Genomic DNA, 19,584 nt, shown 5'->3' on the forward strand with positions numbered 1-19,584 from the left:
TAATGTTTGGTTGCGATAAAAGGAGGCACATGGTATTGTATAAATAAATAACACCATTGGGAATTTACAGAAGACAGTGACCTAAATGTACATGTTGATCTCAATATCTCAACAAAGACCAATAGCAAACTAGCAGATTGATAGAAAATGGAAATATTTATACAAAATAAGATCATCAAAATCACTGAACTGTATAATAAAGCCAGTTAAGAGTAACTGCACTTTAATATCTTAAATTAGCAACAGTAAAGTAGCAGGAGGGTAAACTTAGACAAAGCATGGGATAAAGTACTGTGTGTATAAATGGGAATATTTAGGGATATGTAGTGGTCAAATACTTGACTGAAATGCTCTCTTGCTCACTCCTCCCATCAATGAAGCGACAGACAAGAAGCTCCTGTGATGCATGATAAGTATGACCCTCTATTTGTTACGATTTTACTATCAAAAACTTCTAATACAAACTATTCTGTGCACAAAAGCAACCTACCAAGAACAAAAGGACAACATTTAAGCTGGCTCTATACTCAAAGAAACAGTCTATATCGCAAGCCAATCCTGCACTCAGTCCTGGAACCTAGAGTGATTTAGACTATTTCAGTTTAATAATGTATTTAATCAGAAATATGCATGCTGAAATAATATGCTCTTAATCGTTTTGCCTCAACTCCCAGTCTACTCTTACTTGCTAACCAGACTGTAAACAACACACAGAAACAGAAGTCTTGGCTGAAAGTCCTTTAACTGATGGCTGCCCTGGAAAACTAGAAATGTTTGCCATCGCTCCCAGAGGCATTGGGCCTCATTCACTAACAGTGCGTATGCACGAATACGTGCTTAAACTGTGTGTATGAACGTTTGAAGCACAAATCTGGGGACCAACTTTCTCAGAAAATGTGAACAGATACTCTTTTAACTAAATGCATGACATATTTAAAGTACTGTCAGTAAAAGAAAAAGGCCAGATGTCTGTCATATATAGCTATCTGGTAAAAAGAGTTGCAGAAAACTCTTCACGTTTTCTATTTTCAAGGTTTTATTTCAAGGTTAGCTACTATTTTTGTTGATATTTTTCTTATTATAATAGGTAAAATGTACTATTTAAGACAACTTAAGAAAGACATTTTGGAAGACATCCCACGTCCCCCCATTTGTGTCACACGACCCCCCATGGGGTCCCGACCCCCATTTTGGGAATCCCTGCTCTAAGAAACGGATGGCTAGTTGGTGAGCATATTTTATGTTATATTTAGCTTAAGTCTCTATCCTGTTTTTGCTAAAATGTTGTTATTTATACATGAGATATGGCCTTAAAACCTGGCTTATGACTCCATTTGTGAGTCCCGACGATGAGATAGAGTCTCAGGCGCTTCCTCCCATGTTTCATCACAACCCTCTCATGAAACTCTCTCATTATAATCAGCTACAAACAACAACAACATAGAAAACAAGTTTAATTTAAAGTTTTATGTTTCACAAATGTAAATTCATTCTAAGCTCACTCTGGATGGTAAATATTTCATATTCCCCTGCAATAGGAAGCTGAACAAAAACTTAATTTTAGTCTCTGTCAATCATGGATGTGTTGTACATGAAACAATGTCGCCCACTCCTTCCTGCAACAATGAAAAAGACATCAGAGGTCACAGACTGGTTCCTTCATTAGTTACAGACTGTCAATACTCTGCCAGCAGCTTTACTTTCAGAGAATATTTATATCTCACCGTCTGCCTGTCAGAGCTGAGCAGCAGCGACTGTAACTGAAGTGTGCGGTAATGACCTTGCTTCGGGTAGTCAACAAAATATTAATTAGAGGTTTTCTATGTTTATGAGTCAGCTGTGGGTGTTATGCAACCCTGGTGAAGAAAAACAGCCAACTGTTTGGATGTGAATTTTTCGAAAACAGACAAATCTGCGAGGTCGGTCTCCGTGCACATAATGAAACCACATTACAAAGTCAGTGCAATGTCTTCTCGTCTCATGATAATCAATAATGTAAGAGCTAGAAGATGAAGAATCAATACAGTAACACAGAATTCTATTCATCGGCAGATTTAATAGCAGGCTTGTTGCATGGCTCCATCATCCTGCAGATTATTTCAGCACCTGCAGTCACAGAGGAAGCTGTTTGCAGGGGAGGGGAGCTGTTTGAGTATTATGAGCGTCTTTGCTAATTAACAGTTTCTAGCTCCCCAACCAAAGCCTGCAGTCTCTCTCTCTCTCTCTCTCTCTCTCTCTCTCTCTCTCTCTCTCTCTCTCTCTCTCTCTCTCTCTCTCTCTCTCCCTCTCTCTCCCTCTCTCGCCCTCTCTCCCTCTCTCGCCCTGCCCCTCCTCGTGTTTGTCTGATTTGTATTCAGGTGGCTTCCTCTCCTCCCTGTGTGTGACTCTGCAGAGCAGGTGTCCATGGCTGTGGCTCAGACAATGATAGCCCACTGATAAGCTGCCTCGCTGAGACTGATGGATCGGTAGAGACCCTGCGTTTCCCACTGACGAGAATGACATGTTTTCAGCTGATGTTTTGTTGTGCTGGAAAGTCATTTAGATGCAGGGAACATAAATATGCGAACCCCAGTTGATGTGGTACATACACTAGCATATATGGAGCAAGGTCATATATGCTACACTGGACTTTTTATGTGAATATAAGGCGTATTAACATTGGCTGTCATTTATTAATTCTATTTATAATGAAAACTTGACCCTGTATTAAAGAAATAGGTCATCATTTGGATAATTTAAATTCTTTGCCTCTTTTCTGAGATGTAGATAGGAGGACAAGATGTCCTGACCCATAAAAGTAACACTTCTGCAGCTGCTTAGCTTGGCTTAATAGACGGCTGTGTTAAGTAGGCTACTTGATTCTGATAGGTCATTACATAGGAGCATTTAAAGGCAACTGGATAGCAGACCGTTGGGATAAAGAACAGGCCGTCCCTGAGGATGCAGCTCTAATCACAGACTCTGGCGGACTATGCCATGGAAATTGCAGAGAAAAGGCAGTGGAGGTTAACGACTAAAAAACTAGAGGCTGTGACAGAGAAATCTACAAAACTCAAGAAAACAGCGTTAGGAACACAGCAGTGTTTAGGGCTGATAATTAGATGAGAAAATGTCACAGAATGACACACACACCTTTCCAGTGCTCATTTTCCTGATAAATAGACAACAGAAAATTTGTCTGTGTCCACCGTTTGAAAAGGTGTTGTGAACTGAAAGGTTTTCTCTGCATCTGTTTTGGACATTGATTCAAATTCTGATCTCATTTCACCTGTTTTGTCAGTACATGTCACCAAACTTAAAATGAACGGTCATTTTCAAGTCATATCTAGTAAACTTTGCAGCTACACTGATTGTATTGATGAGCATCTCAGCAATGATGAAAAACTAAAATGACATGATCTAGCCTCAGTCCTATAAGTCAGCATTCAAGCGTGCCACTCTCCTCTGTTAGCCATTGTATTCTTCTCTGTCAAAGTGTTGTCAGCTATCAGTCGACTATGTCAGCGTCCAGAGTTTAAGTACAGTGCCGTGTTCTCTTTTGGTCTTCTGTGGGGAATGTTTGAAACTGCTTCACTTACAAAGTGTCTCCAAGCCTTCTTGTTAACATCACACATCCCAGAATGCACCACTGTTAGGATTTTTACAAGAAAATTAAAAAGTGTTGAAATTATATCTTTGCATAGAGGGGATTTATACCGCTGCATGATTACTTTGGAGAAATGTAGACGCTGTGATCATTTCCATTCACCTTTCACCTTGTAAATGAACAATTTATTCAGATTAAGACACAAAAAATTGTAATCATAGACTGTATAAATAATGGACGTAGTATCCGTGATGTCACCCGTCTGTTCCTGAGCGCTGTTTTAAAGCCTATCTTCGGCAGGAGCCATATTGGTAATGCTGAACTCAAACTTAGTGTGAGGTAAAGAGGTGGGGTTTGAGCCTCCCCGCCAACAGCTGTGTTCCCACCTGTCAGTCAACTCAGTCATGTCCTGAAATGGGCAAAACTCGTAATCTTAATGTCTTCTGAACTGTTGCGCTAGAAACAATTTCACCACCTACCCCGTACAGTGTGTGCCGATAGAGATATTAGCTACATAGAGCCAAGCAGTTTTTTGAACCAGGCTGTAAAAATGTTTATTAATGTTTCAACAATTGAAATATAGAACTTAAAGGAACTTTAAACATGTAGTTAGGCAGATTTTTGTGCTTTTGGTAGACACGTGCAAGTATTTTTTTTTAAATCTGATTCCAGTCTTTGCGCTGAGTTTAGCTAACTGGCTGCTAGCTATAGCTGTGTATTAAGTGTATGATGCAGGCGTAATCTGGGCATCGTACTTTTCCTGTGACATAAAAGAGTTAACACAAATTTTCTGAAATGTTGAACTTTTCCTTTTAGATACAATTTAAAGCTGGGGTTAGTAGTCAGATAAAGATGTGCAAAACACAAATGATGTGCTGAGGACCGGTTTTGAATCAGTCACAATCATATGGTCGCGAAGCAGAGGCGCTCGTGCATGTGAGCGAGAGCATCATTTTGAAGGAGCTCCAAGGGGAGGGATTAGACGGAGTCCCGAGGAAATGCTACATTCAAATTCATGCTAGTTTTCGGTGACTACCAACCCTGGCTTTAATATGAAAAAAGGGGAAAATATATTAGTCTGTTTTAATCTATGGTACATTGCATTTAAAGGCCATAAGAACTTAATTTTACCATGACAACAGCAACAAATTAGGATGTGTCATTGATCAAGAAAAAAACATATTTGGACTACAGAGTCGAAACACCGCTACTCCTCTGGTTGACAGGCTGCTGCATTAGTCCATGACAAATAGCCATGCTCTGAAAACATACCCTGCTTGCTCTATTGATTATTTACTCAGTTTTGGACAGTTTAAAAAAAATACTTCACACTTTGTTGAATAAACTGGTGGTTAAAGTAATAAACTCAGGGAATTTTTGATAGAAAATTTTAATGAACTGAAAAACACTTTATCTTTGTTTTATGTAATTAAACTTGTTGCAACAGTTTTTCCTTTAATGTCACACTGTCCCTTCAAGCCCCCTGAAACCACATCTGGCAGTTCAGTCCTTATCTTTTTACAATAGTTAGACCTCCAGACGGTTCCCACAGGTTGAAGCGGCCCAGTATTCCCCAAGTGAACTGTTCTGTATGTGATGATATTGTGCTGCCTGATCTTGGCATCCGGCATGAAAGCAGGGCGATTATCTCCTGTAATCTTTAATAACGTCCCAGGGTGGAAGACAGAGTGCAATAAGCTGCATCTGGTGTGGCTCACCCTGTCCGAACAAGGTGAGTGAGAAAGAGAGAGAGAGATGGAGAGAGAGAAAGAGAGGTATGTAGTGTTGCCTTGAATTTAATGCAGCAATGAATCGTCAGCACAAGGTTAAAGCTTCTACGCTGCTGCTGCTCTTCATTCTTCACTGGCTTCAGGGTCATGTTAGTTCCTATATGTGACTGTTTATCTTTATTTAATTAGCCGAGGGTTCAGGTGAGCCTGTGCTAAGAAATCAATTTATTTTGCTCTTTGAGTGTTTGTTACAAAAGCAAATAGGTCTTTGAAATGCAGCTCGGTTATCAGTTTTCATTAAAACAAACTAACTTTGTGACTTTGGTGTAAGGAGTTATGTTGAAGTGTCAGAGTTTCTTGAAGCCTCAGGCTTTGTCACCCCCCGCTGAGCTGCAGTGTTAATGTCAGTGTGTGCATCTGGGTGTATAATTGAAAAATGACTACATATAAATTAAGGATGCCAAAGCAACTGAATGACAATGTGATGTAAATAGAAAGTGAGGGGAAAGTGGTAAAACACACAAAAAAGCCGCATTTGTTGTTTGTGCCTAAATTAAAACATGTGGTTTGGACCAGCCGTTATCTTCTGAGGAGTTTTAGAGTGAGTTTGCTACTTTGAGAGAAGCAACCATAGATCCAAAAAGATATCCGGTAACTGAGCTCAGTGAAAACTAAAGAACAAAAAGACCTGAGAACAATATTTTAGCACCTAACCAATCAACATTTAGTATAACCTACTGGATGAATTGCTTGGTGTTGATGATGAGCCTACAGATAATTATCATTTAATCTTATAGTATCTACTTTAGAACATTGTATTGGATTGAGGCCCACAATTGTACGTTTTGTGGTTGATTTGCACAGCTCTCTGTGTTTTTGTTTTTTTTGTAAAAAAGCAAACAAAGATAAAAAAACGTTTTAAAAAGTAAACCCTCCTCACAACCTTAACATGAAATTCTAGCACCTATAAAAGACATATTTAGGAACTATCTGTTGAATATAGTGGATTTCCTGAAAGCTCAAGGGACAGATGTTTCCCTCAGGGGCTGGCTAACATCATGATCTACCTATCTAACTGTATAATGTTTAATAATGCTTCATATGCCTTTTTTCCTTTAACTTAATCATCACTTATTTTGTGAACAGTGCTTACTTATTGTTCACAACTGGTTAGAAAGGCTAAGACGGTAGAGGTGCTGCTCCATTTGCCTTCTTTATATCTACCTTAGAAGAAAAATACCCATCGTTCCTTTGCTCCTTTATGTGCCTCAGATTTTCGGGGTCTGGGGTTTTGGGGTTTTGGTAGACATCTTATTCTACATTGTATTTTGCTGTATTTTGCAGGTTACTATGTAATGAAAACAAATGGGTTTTTTTTACAGTCTCTATTGTACTCTCTTGTAATACTCTCTGGAGGAATTCTCAATCAATCAATCAATCAATCAATCAATCAATCAATCAATCAATCAATCAATCAATCAATCAATCAATCAATCTTTATTTATATTGCGCCAAATCACAACAAATGTTATCTCAGGATGCTTTTACAAACACATCAGGTCACCATACTCTATGTTAAATTATTAACAAAGACCCAACATCAAGACAGGATATGATGAATTCCCCTCTTACAGACAGGATTCAGTCTGATCTCATCTTAATCCACCATGAGTGGAGCACTTTACAGCATTTAGCAAGTCGCAGCTCAAAGGACAAACTTCCTTTTAACAGGCAGACACCTCGAGCAGAAGCAGACTCATGTTAGACAGCCATCTGCCTCGACCGAGATGAAGAGACAGAGAGAGAGATGATGGTGAGATGGATAGTAGCAGTTGTAGCCGCTGGAGTCCGGCACATCTACAGCAGTGGCTCAACCTAAAAATGGACTCCAACTGCTAATGGCACTACATATACAATTTTGCCGCTGTGTGCTGTTTGCTCTTGTCTTGTGTCTGATGGTGCAGATGAGCTGTTAAAATCTATCCACATACAGATGATGAGCTGAATGGGGAGGTAACACTTTATAATAGTGTATAGAAAGGTCAATTGTTAACTGATATGAAATAAAAGTCATTGCTTACATCAAAATGTTCATGAAGTGAGACCCCTGGATGCAATAAAAACACTCATGTCAAAGTAGTATTAACAGACTTTGTGTAAACATCAATTATTTTTAGATCATCCAGAGGTGGAATTGATGTCATGATTAATGTAAAGTATGAGCGTGAGCACTCATTAATACAGCGGTGCAGTAAGGAGACAATACAACTGACTGTGAGTTTGGCTCATTACATCGATGTTTGTGAAATATAAGTTTTTGGCAGTGAGGTTTACTTGATGAGTGCATAATGGCTCATTCAAATAAAAGCAACAAGACCTGGAGTACAGAGACACTATTTGGTCTACAGTGCACTTGGGGGAGCATTTCATCCTTTGCATATATGTTTTACCTTGTCAATTCGATGCTGTCTTTTTGTCTAACTCGCTCAGGTTTAGAGGTGCAAAAGTGAATCAGGCTTTCTGTTTGCATATCAACAAGTTGCCTTTAGTGTAAAACTTTCAGGGAGTAATGTCATGTAGAAATAGAAATACAGATACCAGCTTGTCATTTTCACAACAGGCAACCCGACAAAGGGACTAGCTTTCTGTGACCTCCATGCCCAGAGTGAGGGTGTTTAGATAATTTCAACCTGATATTTGGAAAGGGTTTTACTTAAGACTTTACATTATAATACAAGCTGATCAGGTATGTAAGAGGGGTTTGAAATTGTTTATTCATTTGTCTTCTTGTGTCTCAGTGTAGACTGTCAGCACTATCTGCTTGTGTGGAAATAAAAACGGGCAAACAATAAAGCAATAAACGGTCTGTATTGATCACGTTGTTTTCAGAGTGGAGGGACTCAGGGTGCTGGTTAGGTTTTCAGCCCTGATGGTCTCATGTTTCTGTGCCTGCAATAATGGATAAAGATTCATGGTGGCTGTGGCTGTGGCTGCTCCATGTCCGCTGCGGACCCTGGAAGGATATTTATGTTGACAGCGCTCCTTCTCCCACCAAGCCCGGAAGGAGGATCACACAAGCTGTCACTCAGATTGATGTCTCCCCTGACGGTACAAGTTAAAAGGAAAGGAGGAGAAGGTAATGAAGAGAGGACAGAGGATGGAGAATGCTTGCAGGGTTGGATTCGATAGAAGATGATCACTTGCTGCTGCTGCATCTTCTGTATTCAGTTTATCACATTCACAAGTACATACACGAACTATACCGTATGGAGTGGGAGTTGCACCCAGAGCGCTGTTGTGTAGAGCAAAGCTGCTCTGCATCACAGAGGATTTGTTGAATATGTCTTTGATGTGCAGCTTGAATAAAAAAAAAAGCATGTAGGGAGGAGCTCGGTCATACAGTATGGATCAAATGAAGAGGAAATAAAAGAAGCGATGTAATGTCGTAGACGTGATCTTGGCGCATATTGTTACAATTTTTATTACGTGGAATATAGTGTGATGGGCAGCCGCACAGAGCGTGTTACTGTTATCCAGTCCCATCAGCTTCAGAATGGGATGTCATTTGCTCTCACAGGTACGTTACTCTACCAGGAATGAGTTTCTATCTGTGCGTGCTTTCATATCAAGAATGATTTGTTTTCATATCGTGCCCTCGATTGTGCAACAGACGTGTTTTTGTGCATGGCGAGTGCCTCCACATAATGATGAGGAAACATAATCTAATTTCTATTTTCATTTACAGGACAGATTGTTCAAATGGAGTAATAACTATCTCCACTGCCCCCTTGCTGCTCTCCTCCTCCCCCTCCTCTTCTTCTTCTTCGGCCTCCATCGCCCACTCTCCTCCAATTCATTTCCTTGAAGAATGCATTGGAAAGCGTGCAAATGAGAACAAGTGAACAAATGAATGTTTCATGAATGCTTTTATGATGAGAAAATGCAAATGAGGATGAGTGAATGAATGAATGTTTAATGAACGCTTGTTTAATGAAAAGGACTTATTAACTAGAGCGCTGACTTAGCACTGTGCCACAGCCCGGGCCCAACACGCATGAAAGGATCACATTATATTTTGGCAAGGAGGTGATACAACACATTTAAAAGAACAAGCAGCACTAATCAGTCCGACCTGATTGACAGGGCGGACACATATTGAATTAGTGTTTGACTGTCATGTCCCCTCACCCTCCTCTGTTTGTTTTGGATAACGCTGCAAAAAATAAATCAGATGGACTAAAACAGGACGGGCTGTGCCAACAGGGCCACGTTTTTGGCTCCTGCAGCTGATCTGAGGATAGAGGCCCACCCAGGAGGGAGATATATCACTAGCCTCATTAGCTAGTGTTGTCATATTTCCCCAAATCTCACACAGAGAAGCAGAAAAAATAAAACTCAATTTTACCCTCATGCCCTCTTCAAGATGCTCGAAAGGAGCAGAAGCACATGTGTGATTTCAAGTGAGTCTTTATACTCCTTTAACACTAATTTATCTGTGTGTGTGTTTGAGCAAAGGGCACCAGCTCATGCATGATAAATGTGTGTGCACGCCCTCAAGTAAGTGTAGCCGTGTGTTTGTGTTTGACTCTTCTATAAGGAACCTTAAATTGCAATGTTTAAAGCCAATGTGGGGCAGCTTCTCTCTCTTTATGGGATCTTCCTGCTGCCTCCATCCCTCTCTCTGGACCGTCCTGATCACTGAGTTATACCCAGTAGGAATGATTGGCGGATATGTTGGAGCTGGGAGGGGTGTAGTTGACTTTATTCCCAATGAAGCTTTTAATGGCAAGAGGTTTGCAGCATGACATGTTGGCAGTAAAAAAAACCTGTTTGTTGGTTTATTTACACATTTTTTATCACGTATGCTGTCCTATGGATGAATTCATTAGTAACTCTTGCATTGTAACTGTTTTCTCATAAAACTTCTATTACTCCCCATTTTCTTGTAGTTGTAACTAATGTGGTCTCATAATGTTTACAAGTATGATTCGTTAAGAATAGTTCTCAAACAATTACTTCATATTTCTAACCTGCTTGTGGGCTACCACCTTTATCCTTTTTAAAAGTAGATCACATCACTCCAGTTCTTAGATATCTACACTGTCTGTCAGAGAATAGACTTTAAAATCCTGCTGATGGTTTATAAAGCACTGAATGGTTTAGGCCCAAAATACATTGCTGATCTGCTGATACTGTATGAACCAACTCGACCTCTAAGGTCATCAGGTACTGGTCTGCTTTCAGTCCCCAGAGTCAGAATGAAACATGGTGAAGCAGCGTTTAGTCATTATGCACCACATATCTGGAACACACTCCCTGAAAGCTGTAGGTCTGCTTCAACTCTCACCTCTTTTAAATCAAACATTAAGACTTTCTTATTTGCAACTGCCTTCCTGTCTTAGCTTATTTTAACTCACTTTAAATGCAAATCTTAATTTTACTTTTTAACAAATTTCTAATTTTCTTTGTCTTTTCTGTTGTATTATATTTGTCATTTTAATTGTACTCTTTTATGCTTGTCTGAATTTTTCCAATGCTTTTAATGTTTTAATGTAAAGCACATTGAGTTACCCTCGAGTATGAAATGCGCTATACAAATAAAGTTGCTTTGCCTTGCCTTGCCCAAAGCTGTCACTTAGCACAAACATTTGCCCTTGACTCCCGTTTCTTCCAAACAGACTAATGCAACCCCAATATTTACCCAGTATTAACTCCCTGCACCCTTTTCATGCAGGATTTAGACCTCTGCCAAGACAAAGAAAGTTCACTTGAACCTTCGAGAGCCAAATCAAGCAGATATCTGAGGTCTTATTATTTTTTTCCACCAGCAGTTTAATTCTTAAACAACCATTGTTGCCATTGCACCGACACTAAGGACTGTTGGGCTATGTGTCTCACATCTCACTACAGGTCTATCATGATGACATCCAACAGAGCCTTGTATTTATATTGTTTGTATTTGCATCTTTGTATTTGTTTATGATGTGTGCTACTTGAGTGCACTACTTTTGACAATCCAATCAGAAATTTAGCATCCTTTCAGCTTTGCTCTTGGTTTCCACCAACTAAGACATATTTTCCTTAAATAGCCCAGTAGCACTTTGTTAACTAGCTAGCCTCTTACCTTGACTGTTGTCTGTTCAATGCTATGTAGGTAGTTTACGGTAGGCATTAGACCTTTTCAGGTTAAACCACTTCCTTTCATAAAGTTTTTAAGTGCTGGTTTCAAAATGTAAAGTTGAAAGCTGTTTAAATTTCAAAAAGTAGGGGCGTTGGTGGCCTAGCGGTCTAAGCGCCCCACAGTCCTCAGAGGGTACAGTCCTCGTCGCAGGGGTCGCCGGTTTGATTCCCGGGCCGCGACCATTTCCTGCATGTCTTCCCCCGCTCTCTACTCCCCACATTTCCTGTCTCTCTTCAGCTGTACTATCAATTAAAGGCAAAAAGACCAAAAACACAACTTTAAAAAAAAAAAAAAGTAGCTGAGGGATGCTCTAAAAAAACCCAGCAGAGCTGAAGGGAAAACAGAGCTGACATATTTGACTGATAAATATTTTATACAGCCAGGTAATAACTATGTATAAAACAATTAAGTCTGATTGGTCAAAACCTCATAAAAAAATGTGTTCTCTGATTTGCTCTCAACAGCAAAAGCAATGTCTTGGATGACCTGATCACACACGTCATATCAGATCAACAATCCTTCAATTACATCATTTTTGTTTCGCTTTACTATTTTGTTTGCTCATGCTTCTGACTTTTGTGAAGCATCCCTGATGTGGCCTTGATTGTTGTTCACTGTGACAAACTACAGGGAGTAAAATGATACATTTTCAGGCCAATGGGTCCTTAAACCATATGTTTGCCAGATCAGGCTATAATCATGCTACTTTCTTCTAGGCTGCATAAACATTACACAGAAGTGACAGCGTGGACAGAGGAGACACCAGACTGACAGAGTGATGATACAGCAGAGGAACTTATAGTGAGTTGAAAATGTGTGAATATGTTTTAACCATTTCCCTGTAATACATAAAATGAAAGTATCTTGACCTGTTACCTGTTTACTGAGATACACTGACAGAAAGAAGAGTATATGAAAGATATGATTACTGTGGAGCTGTGGGAGGAGGTTACACTATCTCAGTCTAAAACTCTAGCTAATCACACTTACGCTGATAGCCAGGTTGTGAAACTCTGGTGCCAATCTTTGGTACACGATACAGAACGTTAACAGCAAGCCTAACCGGATTTAAAGGCATCTTGGGCCGCGGTGCAAATCAATAGTAAAAAGGCACACAGCTTGTGGATTTAAGGTGTAGTCTGACTTCAGCATAACTAGTCAGATTTTTCCAAACTCATGCCATCCCAGGTATAAAATATACACAAACAGGGCTACGGTCTAACTGGAGCAGAGGGCATAAGTTAAATTGGCTGTAACTTTCAGCCCTATAGGTAAGATATAACTTTACATCTAGCACAAACTGAGCTCGTGTATCAGGCACTATCACTTGAGGCTAGCTCCAAAAGTGAGCCAATACATAGACCAACCCCCTTTACAATACCACATTTTATTTCAGAATAAAACATGTATTTGTCTTGTACAAATTGTATTTTTGGTCTCAAAGCGGAGTTCTCGTTTTAGAGTTTGGCATAATAGATAGATAGATCTTTATTTGTCCTTAACAAGGAGATTTGTTGTCACTGTCTGTACAAGAATACATGTATAAAACACAAATAAACAATACCATCCACCCAGCCTCACAACAATGGTGCACATCATCCCACATATATGCACACCGGACACATATAAACACACCAGACACATTGCATGGGCATTTTATTTAGCAGTGCTATGGCTGATGGGACAAAGCTTTTGCCAAACTGGGCTCGCCTACAGTATGGGGATCTGTATCTGCGACCAGATGGGAGTAGTGTGAAGACTGAGTAGAGGGGGTGTTGGGGGTCCAGTGTTATAGTGCGTGCTCTGCGTATGATGGCTCTGTTGTTGAGGTCAGACAGGTTGGGTGTGAGGAGGTGGATGATTTTGGTGCCAGTGTTTGTGGTGTGTATGAGTTTGTTTTTGTTGGAGACAGTTAGCATGTTGTAGTAGCAGGGGGAACAGTAGAGGAGAATGGGTTGGATTATGTTTTTGTACAGTAACAGTAGAAGGTAGGGGGGGGGCGACAGAAAATGCTGTAAATAATAATAATTTGGGGCTCAAAAGCTACAATGCTCCAAAAAGTGAGGCTTTGAGACAGCAATTAATAGATTACCATACCATCCTGGTGGCTATATTCATAACAGTCAATGACCGTTTAGCCCATTGAATGCCGTCGCTCACCAGACTTCATATCCACCAAAAGCTACCTCTCTTCACCTAAATTTTGGAGTTTTAAAGATGTTTCTGGATATAGAAAAAAATGATGCTTACACAGTGCATCAGCAGTTTGACAGTTCAAGGTTACAGCGTGTCCCTCAGATTAGCCAGCTAATATAAAAACGGCTCATCATCGAGTGGCAGGGTGGCTCCGTTTTATAATCCCTGAATCAATTTAAACCTTTCATCTCTAAACGGAACCATATTATTCCAATAACCGTCATTATCCCTTATATTAGCTTAGCACAGGGTACACGCCAAATGGCAAGGACCACTCCGTCTCCTATTTGACCTTCCACACCCATACTTACACGCGCTGCATATGCTCCCCATCTCTCCTCCTCTGTACCCAGCCCTTCCCTCTATCTCCCCATCTCCTCTCTCTCCCCTGTCGCTACAGTTGCGTTAGGAGGAAATGGGGCTTAACAAAAATATTGTCAAACTGCCTGGAAAGCCAAGGGGAGGAAGCTGGGCGAGCATATCCAAATAGCCTTCATTTGAATTGCTAATTTGAGCTCCAAAAAAAAAAAAAAGTGTTGACAGAACTGAGAGCAGAGCAGAGTAGAGAAGAGGAGGTTCTTAATAAAGCAACAGTGTTAACTCTTTGGTGAGCGGCTTCAGAGCGAGATCAAAGTGTTTTCAAACAGGGCAGACTTAAGCTTCTTCAGGAGACCTTCCTCACCCGTACACACCTCTTTTTCTCACTCCCTCAGTTTCCCGCTAATTCTGTCCCTTCAGTCTCTAGCCTCCGCAATCCCTCTTCTTTCACAGCCTGGGATTTTTTGGATGAGAACTGCTACTTTCTGAAAGAGCATGCAAATGTGTGAATGTATGTGCGGCAGAGACAGAGAGGGAGGCGGAGAGGAGAGGGAGGAAGAAGGGAAGCTTTGTTGGAGATGTCTAAATTGGGTTGTCTTTGTGCAAATCCACTGATCTCTTTCAGATGAAAAGGGAAACATGAGCTTTTGTCCCGCTAATAGGCCGTCTGCACAAGAGCGACACACATCACATCAAACCCCGTATTTACTTGAATAGAATAAGAAACGGGTAAAACTTTTAAACTAAGACACCTGCTCTACGGTATGTATCATATCTCTTGAACCCAGCACAATGAGAAGTAGTTTATTTTTATGGTCACTGTACCAAAGTATGACACTTTTACTGACACAACGCTTGTGTATTTGACAACTTGGTTGTCAGCTTATACGTTGTCCTGGCAGGGGTTATGTAATATTGGAGGAGTGGAGGGATTTGGAGCTTGGAAGGTGACAGCATGCAGTCTGGCTTTTACCACATCATATCATATAAATGCACATCATTGTTACACTATAGGTTAGCAGGTATTATGAGAAAAAGAATCCTGACAGGGTGAGACAAGTGGAGGGGTCTTGTCCACCATAAAGGGATGTGGATATGATGTGTGATCAGTTTGCCTCTGGCGTTGCTTATGTTAGTGAAAGCTAATAACCGTTGTCAATGGGTTGTCAAGACCAATCAGAATCAAGCATCTTACACAGCCAGAAGCGAGCCGGGTAATATGAGTATTAAAGCTGGGGTTGTCAGATTTAGATACACTTTTTGTTATATTGGTTAAAATGATCTTTATGTCCCGATGGCAATCAATACATAATGTGTTCTGAAAAAAGAGTGAAAAAAGCTGCTATCTACAGCCGGAGTAAACCTGGGAAAACACCAACCAATCCCTGTCATCAGGAGCCAAAATATGAAACCAATCAAATCCCGTCCTGACATTCTGCCCGCCTCCTGCTCGTACATTTCATGTTTGTTTGTGTTTTTAACTTTCACTATGATAATGTTTGGGTGTTTTCTCACCGCTGAGTGAGACATGAGTTGACGTAGTGCAAAACACAAATGCTGAGGACTGGTTTGAATCAGTCACGATCATTTGGTCGCGAATCAGTGGCACTCGTGCATGTGAGTGAGGGCGTCGTTTTGGAGGAGCTCCGAGGGAAGGGGGGAGGGCTTAGAGGGAGTCCTGAGGAAATGCTACATTCAAATTCATGCTAGTTTTCTGTGACTACCAACCCCAGCTTTAACAGATCCTTCATGAAAATTAGAAGAAACAGTAGATGCATGACCAGATTTTGGTATCGGACGTGTTGTCTGGTTTTCTTTTGTTGTCTATGAGGTGCATTAGTCCAATGTGGTGCTTACGCTGGCATCGGCTGTACACAGGATAAAAAATGTCCATTAGACAATGTTACTCAACACCAACCCTGTCTCGTTTCTCAAGTTGCTTGTCAAACTGAAAACAAAGGCAACACATGAAAGAGGAAGTCTTTGTTGAAAGTCTGTTATTGCTAAACACTAGCTACACCAGGAGCCTGGAAAAGCAATTGGTTGCTCCAAGAGGCATGTGTCATTGGAGAACACCCAATGGGTTTAGAGATTGAGAATCTCAAATGTATCATTTGTAACGTTTGGGCTGGATGTGTGGTGGTTAGTTCACTCTACAGCAGGATGGAGACTGAAAAATGTCTTGGCAGCACTTCAAGGTTGAGGTGCCAGCATGTGAAAGATTCAGTCCCATCCCCTTTAGAAGAAGGTGGAGGATCTATTTTCAGAGCTCTGTAGATTTGAGGTGGAGCTAAAGAAGCATTGATAAGCCGTCGTATAGTATCCACCAGCCTAAGTCCTTGCATGTGAGCAGAGCAGGCAGCTGACTGTGCTCAGTTTCTCTGTGAAAGCCTCTGAAATATGCCCAGTTTGAATAATACAGCCTGAACATGCAGGAGGAAAGTGCAGTAAACCTGAATATCTCTACAGGTAGGAACTTCCAGTCCATTAGCTGCAATCACAGAGTGAAAAAATAAAGTTCAAGTCCAAAAAGTGACGGCATCCACAGTCCAGATTAAAAAAACTCACCAAATGCACAAAACCGCCAAAACATGTCACCACACTGCGACCAAATCTAACGACCACCTGTGGTGGTTGATCAACGCAGGGATTACTTACTCAGCACACTTATTGTAAGTGTCAGCCACACATGACACTACATCACATCACAACACCTACCTGTCACTCAATCACATACTGCAGAATTAACCAATCAGAGACTAGAATAACAAAGCTCATAGTAAAGATGAAAACCACAGAGGTACACTCAGTATATTTATGTCACACAAATACATTTTTGTAACCTTACATGTAAAAAGTTTACAGCTTAACTGTTTTGATACTTTTTACGTATATACATGAATTCACTCCAATAAATCATGACTTCACTCATAAAGCGTACAGTTGTATGAAAATATAATTTTATGAGTGCAGGTAAAGACAGGTTGTAGACTTCTTTCAACTCCGTCTCCATTCTCTCTCAATGACTGGCTTGTTTACCATCCAGCTGACCTGTATTTGTTCAGATATTAAAAATCAGTGCTCTGTTTATTTGCTGGTATACTCTGCAAGCCAATGAAAAGCCAGCAATATTGAAAGTTCACACATTGCAGTTTTATTAAAGGCGATGTTGTCTTAGCCACATAAGAAGACAACAGAAAATTGACACTCATGTAAGAAGCCAAAAAATAAATAAAGACTAACAATATATAAAACGCATTTTCAGACTATGTCTCTGTTCAAATCCTTACACAGACATAAGTAGAAAATAGAGATATTGGACATCACTGGACATGTCTTCCACTCCACTGAGATGTCTTGCTATAGCGCACCAGAGGCCACATTTTTCTGCAACACACACCACCATTGCATACTGCCAAGTGACAGTCTGACTCTCACATATCACACTCCTCCCCTCATGTGAACCTCCTACTACAACCAAAATAAAAGTGTCTGCTGCTCGGGTCGAGATCAGACAGAATACTGTGTTCAGCCACAACATGACTTGAGAAAACACTGATCTTTCTTCTATAAATAAATAAAGCTGCTCACATATCTGTCTGTAGTAGTGCCATATTGATTTAATTTTGGATCACAGCCCTTGAGGAGCAGGAGTATTATATATTTAAAGGAAAAGTGAAGTTGATACTGAATCTGAAAAAAGACTGTAGAAGAAGTGTGTTTTCTTTTAGACATAACCAGTGTTTGGTTTTGGCTTTAAATACAATCTGTTAAGAAATACATTGTAAAGACTTTTCTGTTGCCTTCGATCCAGGGATTAGATGGAAGTTATATGTGAAAAATGCTTATCTACCCAATTAATTTACCTCAAGTAAACGTAACTGAAGATACTTACAAATAAATGCTTGAATTCTTCCACTATGGAGGATTTAGCTTTTTTTTTACCATTAAATGTTTCATGAGGTGGTCAGTTTTAGATAGAAGTACAGATCTATATTTTGTTTCATGAGCATAATGTATGAGCAGGTGAAGTAAACATACCTCAAACACATCATGTATGCTATCAGTGCAACACTACTGTATGTACTGGTTTTCAAACTCTGTTGAGGGACTGACTGGGTACTGGAGTGCAGCTCATCCAGGCTCTGCGGAGTGTAATCTAGGTCAGGTGTGTGAGCTGCAGTGCAGGTTCACGGCGCTGACCCAGTAACGAGCCCTGTCAGCCCACCTTACCTGGCACACGAGGTTAGGTTAGTCCCTGTGACTGTGTCAAACAGCAGCCAGAGGAGCGGCCAGGCAGAAACATCCAGCTGTCTGATCAGCTGTGGGTTCAACGCGTGAAGGAATCCAGGATGGCAGAGTGTCGACATCTGGTCCTCAGTGTTGGCTCCAGAAAACCCCAGTGGTCATTATGGGTTCTATATTATACTTAGCAGCAGTTGTGTTAATATTTGCGAATAGAAATCCTGTAGTCTGTGGGATGATCCGAGAGGAGCCGATGAACGCACAGTGTGAAATGTCACATGTGAAGCAAAAGCCAATCAAGACACGAGCTGACTCAGCTGACTGACGGAAGAGGAAGCATCTAGCACACAGCCCTTCTCTCCAAGCTATCTGTAATACTTGTGACAATTTTTACTCACCTCCAACTCGCGCTGTAATGCATACAGCCCCCACTCCATGACTTTTTCCATAATCATTTTTCTTTGTTGTGTGTTTTCAGAAAGTAAGATGCTGAAAAAAACAATCATCATTGCTTCTTCCTGTTCGTCCGCCATGTTTGTTTACACCGAAGTCACGTTTTACTACGCAAGATTTGGACTATTGAGCGTGAAGAACCTGATACTCTGCTGAAGAATCGGTTAGTGTGTGGTGTACTCCGTAGTGCACACCACACTATAAGATCAGAAGAGAGATATCTTGTGCGATCTTTCCTTTGTTATCATCAAGTGTGTGGTCTCTAAATGTGTGAAGGTTTGAAGAATCCTGTAATGTGTGCCAGCCGTTAGTGTCTAAATAAATGTCTGCATTTCCTTTGTTAGTTTAAACATAGAAACACCAGTAAACTCAATGACAACAGCTTTATAGCATGGCAGCAGTGTTGGAAGGTTCCAGAGTGCTGGGTGAGGAAGTGCTATCAAGTGTCGTAAAAGGCTGAAATAAGTTTTTTTTAAAGACACCAATCTGAAATAAGTTTGGGCTGTAAATCTTGTAATGCTACTATAAAGCTATATCACGAGGCCAATATACACCATGCTGGTGCTTGTAATGGAGCAGTATAAGCAGAAGGTCTCTCCAGAGACTTGAGCCCTGACAGCAAAGCTACAATCACCTCTGGGACTACCGCTGACCTTGGAACGGCCAAAATCGATCAATACACAACCGATTACATTATTTCTACAAAGGTCAGTGACTGCTTACAGTGTGTTTTCTTATGTTTAGCACAAAGGACTACAGGTAAAGATATTGCAATACCATTTAGTGACTGGTGGATCTGAATAGAGCCACTTAACATGGACTAAACCTATAAACAAATATTAAATTCACACCGTCGTAAGATTATGAAGTCTTAA

Source organism: Notolabrus celidotus, chromosome 15 (assembly GCF_009762535.1).
Source record: "Notolabrus celidotus isolate fNotCel1 chromosome 15, fNotCel1.pri, whole genome shotgun sequence".
Classification (NCBI taxonomy): domain Eukaryota; kingdom Metazoa; phylum Chordata; class Actinopteri; order Labriformes; family Labridae; genus Notolabrus; species Notolabrus celidotus.